Raw genomic sequence first — 7,263 nt, forward strand, 5'->3', positions numbered from 1 at the left:
TACAAAATAAACCACCCTAGATCCGTATCTCTTGTGCAATGCCTGTCGGAGCCTCACCTGCTTCCCTCTGGGGGACTCTGGATGGTTTGAAAGGTTTGCTCAGGGCTCTGTAATTACCTCTCCCCTGCTCCAGTCGGGATGCTGCTCCACGGAAATGTTCCTGAGCCCTGTGGCAGCAGCAGGGATGAGGCTCCTCCCGCCCGCCCAGGGCTGCCAGGGGGTGACACGAGTGTCACCAGGTGAGCACCTGGCCCTGGGGGTGCTGGAAGGGAGCAGGGCCCTGGGCTGGCCACCTGGAGGAGGGGGAATGGCAGCAGTGGGAATGGAATGGGAAGGAGTGGGAATGAAGGGAGTGGGAATGGGAAGAGTGGGAATGGGAGGTGTGGGAATGGAATGGAATGGAATGGAATGGAATGGAATGGAATGGAATGGAATGGAATGGAATGGAATGGAATGGGAACAGAACGGGAGGACCAGGAGTGGCAGGAGTGGGAATGGAAAGAGTGGGAATGGCAGGAGGGGAATGGGAAGAGTGGGAATAGGAGTGGGAATGGCAGGAGCAGGAATGGGAGGTGTGGGAATGGCAGGAGTAGGAATGGAATGGAATGGAATGGAATGGAATGGAATGGAATGGAATGGAATGGAATGGAATGGAATGGAATGGAATGGAACGGAACGGAACGGAACGGAACGGAACGGAATGGAATGGAATGGAATGGAATGGAATGGCAGGAGCAGGAATAGGAATAGGAATAGGAATAGGAATAGGAATAGGAATAGGAATAGGAATAGGAATAGGAATAGGAATAGGAATAGGAATAGGAGGAATGGGAATGGCAGGAGGGGGAATGGAAGAATGGGAATGGCAGGAGGGAAATGGGAATGGCAGGACCAGGAATGGGAAGGAATGGGAAGGGCAGGAGCAGGAATGGGAATGGGAGGACCAGGAATGACAAGAGTGGGAATGACAGGAGTGGGAATGGCAGGAGGGGAATGGGAATGGGAATGGGAATGGGAATGGGAATGGGAATGGGAATGGGAATGGGAATGGGAATGGGAATGGGAATGGGAGGACCAGGAATGGGAAGGGTGGGAATGGCAGGAGTGGGAATGAGAATGGGAATGGGAATGGGAATGGGAATGGGAATGGGAATGGGAATGGGAATGGGAATGGGAATGGGAATGGGAATGGGAATGGGAAGACCAGGAATGGGAAGGAGTGGAAATGTCAGGAGGGGAATGGGAATGGGAGGACCAGGAATGGCAGGGAGGGAATGGCAGGGAGGGAAGGGCAGGGAGGGAAGGGCAGGGAGGGAAGGGCAGGGAGGGAAGGGCAGCAGCCGGCGCTGCAGCCCGAGGCTGCCGGGTTGCTAAGCAGAGCTCTGCAGGAGCTGCGCAGGCAGGCGGGAGCTGCGGCAGGGCAGGACGTGGGAGAGCACAAAGAGGAGCTCGGGCGCTGTTGCTAAATTTGCAGCTGGGGCCGTGGGGAGAGCAGGAGCAGCAGAGCCTCCGCGGCAGCACCGCACGAGTGACAGCAGTGACATCCCCGGGCTGCCCACGGCGAGCTCGTGCTGGCTGCTCATCCTGCACGATGAGCCGAGGGCCACTGCAAATCCTGATTGAGAGCCCCTTTGGGAACACAAAGGTGGATCAGGGCTTCAAGGGGCTCTTTCATTCTTTCTTTTTTTTTTTTTTTTCCCCTAATAAAGTCAAAACTGGATTTTTATTAATGATTCTCCCTTCCAGGTTTCGGTTTTATTGGGGGGAAATGCAGTTCCTGGAGGAGTTTCTGCTGCTCGCAGTGCTTCAGCAGCAGAATTTGGCTCGAGGCGGGGAGAAAATCAGAGCTGGAGGAGCAGGGGAGGGTCTTTGTGGGAATGGGATCCGAAAATGAGAGAGGGAACATGGAGAGCTCCTCCAGCCACCGGCTGGGCCAGCTCCTGGCCCTGAGTGACAAAAGGTGGGAGCTGGTGATGGGAAACAGCAGCTTTGCAGCCCTGTGGGCAGGGTGATGTCCCCACAGCACTCTGTGTGCCTGAAACGGGGAGGAAGAGGGACAGGAGCCCCTTTTTGGGCCACACAAATCCCAGGGGAAGCTCCAAGCTCTCCTGGAGCCATCACTGAGCACAAAACACCACAAAATGTGGGTTTATCCCGACCTGGAGTTGCAGGAGCTCCCACCTGAGGCTGTGCCCAGGGCTGGGAGGGCTCAGGGCACAGCAGCTTAATGAACAAAGGAGTTAATTAAAACAGCTGGCTGGGCTGGGGGAATTATTCCTTGATAATCAGCATGCTGAGGAGGCTCTCCTAGGGCAGGAGCAGGGAAGGAACATCACGGTGTGGGACAGGGCTGGTGAATGAGTGGCTTTTGTCCCTGTCGTGCCGTGGGCTTTTGTCCTTAGCAGGATTTGCAGGGATCCACCTTTCCTGGGAGCTGCTCTCCACTGCAGGTAAAGCCCTTTTTGCTTCCTGAAGTTTGGCCCAAAGTGCCTTTCCTGGGGAAGATTTCCCATGGGAGAGGATGAGGGTGATGGAGCTTGGTCAGCTCTTTGGTGCTGTTTGATCCAGGGGCTGGCAGTGCCACAGGAAAGCTTCATCCTTCCCTGTCCTCCAGAAAATCTTCATCCTTCCCTGTCCTCCAGAAAATCTTCATCCTTCCCTTTCCCCCAGAAAAGTTTCATCCTCCCCTGCTCCCCAGAACAGCTTCATCCTTCCCTGCTCCCCAAAACAGCTTCATCCTTCCCTGTCCCCCAGAAAATCTTCATCCTTCCCTGTCCTCCAGAAAATCTTCATCCTTCCCTGTCCTCCAGAAAATCTTCATCCTCCTCTGCTCCCCAGAAAAGTTTCATCTTTCCCTGCTCCCCAGAAAATCCAGCCTTTCTTGGCTCAGCAAGGACGAGGTGGGAAAAGCCGAGGGGGAATCAGAGCCGTGATTCCACATCCCCGATTTTGGTTTGCTTTTGGAAACGTTGGGTTTTTTTCTCTGTGAATTTCCCCGAATTCCACCCAAGCGCAGTTTCACACCTCTGCTATTTCAGGCCTGGGGTTGTTTGCACAAACAACAGGCTGTGAAATGAGATTTATTTATTATTTTTTTTTAAGATGCCGTTTCCCTGGGCTTTGCCCTGTGGTTTCCAGCTGGGCCGGGGCTGTTGGGTCAGGTGAGGAGAAGTGGGGAGGTTTCTGTGAGCTGTGTCAGGAATTCCATTCGGGATGTGGGAGCTTCAGAGGGGAGCTGTGCACTTAGCAGGAGAAGCACGGCAGTGGGAACGAGTTTGGCAGCGTTGTGTAACAACCAGAGCTCTGGGGCTGAACCTCAAACCACCTCCGAGCTGGGCTGAGGCAGGGGAGAGGAAATTCGGAGAGAAATCCCAGCCTTTCTCCTGCTCCTGATCCTGGTTTTTTCCTGAAATGAAATTTTGAGCCTTAACAGCTGCTCCAGATGATCTGGGCATCACCAAGTGCTGGTTGGTGAAATATTTAATTTTGGAGATTTTTGTCCATCTCCCCCCTGGCTGCTGGTGAGCCTTGGAATTGCCCCATTGAGCGGGGATGGAGGTTTTGGGGTTGGAATAATCCCCCTGGAAGTTTTGGAATTCCCTGTGCTCCCCTGTCCTGTGTTTTCCCAGAACTGGGGGCTCTGCATCCCTTCACGGCTCCGTCCTTGCCTTGGAAATCGCAAAATCCATTTTCCAAGTGCTGCCACCTGATTAACATTCTCCAGAAACCCCCAATTAAATATGTTTATTTTCCCTTTTCTGCTGCCTCTTCCCCATTAAAACAGGAGCTGTTTACACGGGAGCTGCTTTCCTAAAAGCTCTTTGCACATGAGCTTTTCTGCTTTTTTTTCCTGCTTGATTTTTATTCCATCCCTTAGTCTGTCCTATATTTTTTCCCCCTGGCTGCTGCTGTCTAAGATAGGAACAAGCCCACGTTGAATTGCAAACACCCGGCAGTGGGAGCAGAACAAAATGGGAGTTGCACGAAGTAGGAAATTTCTTATCCCCCTAAAATAAACCAAGGCTGATTGTCACTGGAGCCACCCCCGTGATGCAGCTTTAGGAGCTTGGGGTTGATTTTTGGGTGCTGCCCCTCTCTCTGCTGATTTTTTTAGGGGGGGGGTTCAGCTCTTGCATTTTTTTCCCTGAGTGCCAAAATTTTTGGGGGGTTCTGGCAGATTTTGCCAGTGGGGAGTGGAGGCAAAGGCAGGGGAGGATGTGGAGTGCAAAGCTCTGCCCTTTGCATTCCCAAAGGGGAATTTTTCCATCCCCAAAGGGGATTTTTTCCATCCCCAAAGGGGATTTTTTCCATCCCCAAAGGGGATTTTTTCCATCCCCAAAGGGGATTTTTTCCATCCCCAAAGGGGATTTTTTCCATCTCCAGGGAGCTCCTGGAGGAACAGCTGGATTTGGGAGCGAGCTGTGCACAGCCAGGTGCTGGAGCCGTCCCAAAAAATGGGATTGAGCTCGGCTGGAGGTGCTGGCAAAGCTCCCACCTGTGACTCGACAGGAAGAGCCTGCGAGGGTTTTGCTTTATTTCCCTCTTTGTTCTGGGGTTTGGTGAGGGGAAAAGGGACTGCAGGTTAACAGGGCAAGGAGGGGTGGCAGAAAAGAGGGGTGGGCACGGGGAAAAGCCCGGGTGGGTTTGTCAGGGCAGGTGGGGCTGAGCAGGAGCCCCCAGAGCTCCAGATGTTCCTGGCCTGGGCATTCCTCAGGGAAAAGCAGCTCTGATAATGTGGAAATACTGCCTGATGTTTCCACAGGAAAAAGAAAAGGGAAAACGTCCACACTTTCACTTCAGAGAGGTTTAATTCTTTTGAAAGCTCAGGAAATTGACCCTGGAGGACTTTCTGTTTCTTTTCCTCCTTTCCTTCTCCTCCCTGCCTGGTCCCTTTCACTGTTGTTTCAATTTTTATTTGAAAGTAGAGCTGGGAAAAACACAAAGAAATTCTCTTAACTGCTGCGTTTTAACAGGAAATGAACTTCTGTAAATGAACAAATGATGGTCAGCCTGGCTGAAAACCTCCTCTCCCTGTGACAATGCGCTTTGGGGGAAACCCCTGTCCTTGGTCAAATCCAAAACTCTCTGGCTTTCCGTGCCTTTATCTCCCTCCTGGTTTTTTTGTTTTTGTTTTTGTTTTTGTTTTACAGAAAGTTGTGATGAAGGAGAGCTGGAAAGGAGCTGTGGAGGAGGGCCCGGAGTGCCAGGAGACAGGGAACGGCTTCCACTGGCAGAGGGCAGGGATGGACGGGATTTGGGGGAAGGAATTCCTGGCTGTGAGGGGCTGGGATGGCATTCCTGGTTCTGAGGGAATTCCCGGCTCTGAGGGTCCAGGATGGAATTCCTGGCTGTGAGGGAATTTCCGGCTGTGAGGGAATTCCTGGCTCTGAGGGAATTCCTGGCTCTGAGGGGCTGTGAGGGAATTCCTGGCTCTGAGGGGCTGGGATGAAATTCCTGGCCGGGATGGAATTCCTGTTTCTGAGGGGCCAGGATGGAATTCCTGGCTGTGAGGGAATTCCCGGCTGTGAGGGGCCAGGATGGAATTCTTGTCTCTGAGGGAATTCCTGGCTCTGAGGGGCTGTGAGGGAATTCCTGGCTCTGAGGGGCTGGGATGAAATTCCTGTCTCTGAGGGAATTCCCGGCTGTGAGGGGCTGGGATGGCATTCCTGGTTCTGAGGGGCCAGGATGGAATTCCCGGCTCTGAGGGGCTGGGATGAAATTCCTGGCCGGGATGGAATTCCCGTTTCTGAGGGAATTCCTGTTTCTGAGGGTCCGGGATGGAATTCCTGGCTGTGAGGGAATTGCCGGCTGTGAGGGGCCAGGATGGAATTCTTGTCTCTGAGGGAATTCCTGGCTCTGAGGGAATTCCCAGCTCTGAGGGTCCAGGATGGAATTCCTGGCCGGGATGGAATTCCTGTCTCTGAGGGAATTCCCGGCTCTGAGGGTCCGGGATGGAATTCCTGGCCGGGATGGAATTCCTGTCTCTGAGGGAATTCCTGTCTCTGAGGGAATTCCCGGCTGTGAGGGGCCAGGATGGAATTCCTGGCCGGGATGGAATTCCTGGCCGGGATGGAATTCCTGTCTCTGAGGGAATTCCCGGCTGTGAGGGGCTGGGATGGCATTCCTGGTTCTGAGGGGCCGGGATGGAATTCCCACACCACCCCTGTGAGACACTAATTTTGAACCTTTGAGAAAAGCTAAGCTTCCAGCAGATCGATATTCACATTTTAATCAATCACGCGGGGCAGCCCGGGCCGGTGCCCACGGCAGGGGCGGCTCCGGGGCATCTTCGGGGTCCCCTCCCGCCCACACCACCCCCGGCAGCGGAGGAGCCCCGAGGGCAGGGGTGTCAGAGTCTAGAACATCCCTCTGGCCACCCTGGAGGGTTTAGAAACCAGACAGGAGAGTCTGAGATCTGTCCAGGGGGCTCAGTTAGACCCACACAGGTCCCAAGAAGACACTGACTCTGATTTCTGTCCATGGGAGTGAACACTCACATGCAGGAAGAATCACAAATCCTAAGAATTTGAAATAGGTAGTAAATAGTTTGTTGTAGAATATAAATATAGAAATTAAGATTCTTAGCATATGGGGCTGAAGAGACAAGATGAAGGAATTGGGGAGTAGCCCCTGTCTTCCTTGTTCTTGTTCTCGTCCCCCATCTTGTGCTGAGTTGAGTTTTAGAGATTAGTTTAGAGTAGAACTGACATGTTAGTATAAGTAATAAGTATTAGTAAAATTTTGTAAATAAAAAATACGTCTCGGACAGTGGTTGGGTCAGGGGTACTGTACATAAGGTGTGGGGCTCTCTAATCCGCCCAGTCTGCCGCGTGTCCTGCTCTGCAGAGACACCTTGCAGAGCTGAGAAAGAACTAAGATAAGGTTCCCTGCCAAGGAAGTGCCTGGCAGAGTTGAAAAAAGACTGAGATAATAAAGAATAAACAACTTTAGAAATGTGCACCGGCAGACTCAGTTTGTCGTCTCTACCTCTGGTGTGTAACACTTAGGACAAAGAGAAGACTGAAAACCTGATTACCTCTGGAACAGCAACCCAGGGGAAACTCCTAGGGAAGAGCAACCTTGGGAGACCCTTACTACCTTGGGGAACAGCAACCCCAAGGAGAATCTCAGGAAAACTACAACCCTGAGACAGGGGCAGCTCTCACCACCTCCAGCCTGGGCAGGGAAACGGCGTCGCTGCCTCTGCCAGCGGAAAAAACCCGCGAATGTCCCACACTGCGGAGCCTCAGCCGCCCCGGTGCG

The sequence above is a fragment of the Prinia subflava genome, chromosome 23 (genome assembly GCF_021018805.1).
Source record: "Prinia subflava isolate CZ2003 ecotype Zambia chromosome 23, Cam_Psub_1.2, whole genome shotgun sequence".
Classification (NCBI taxonomy): Eukaryota; Metazoa; Chordata; class Aves; order Passeriformes; family Cisticolidae; genus Prinia; species Prinia subflava.